We start from the raw sequence: 484 nt of genomic DNA on the forward strand, positions 1-484 counted from the left end.
TTCACCCCAGCAGTGAGCCCTGACAGAGTGGGTCCTGCTTGTGGATATCCTAGCACCACCCTGTGCCACACCTGGTTTCCAGCTTTGCTGGTCTTGAGCCTGTGAGTTACCCACTAGTCTTTGAATTTATTCCTTTCTTCACGTTGAAGTAGTTTAGGCCTAAGGCACCAGACTCAAAAGGCATGGAAGGATATTCAAGGCCCAAAAAATGGAAGAAAAAAATTGCAGATAATCTGCTAAGAGACTTATATCTGGACTGTGTAAAGAACTCTTATAACTCAACAGTAAAAACCAAATAACCCAATTTTAAAAGTGGCCAAAGACAGCAAATAGATATTTCTTCAAAGAAGAAATACAAATGGTTAATAAACCTGTGAAAAGATGTTCAAAGTCATTAAAAGATGCACAAAGTCATTGTGCAAATCAAAACAATGAGATACCACGTTCACACCGTAGGATTTACAACGAAAGGAGACAGATCATA

This window comes from Condylura cristata, unplaced genomic scaffold (assembly GCF_000260355.1).
Source record: "Condylura cristata isolate star-nosed mole 26May11 unplaced genomic scaffold, ConCri1.0 scaffold00011, whole genome shotgun sequence".
Lineage (NCBI taxonomy): Eukaryota > Metazoa > Chordata > Mammalia > Eulipotyphla > Talpidae > Condylura > Condylura cristata.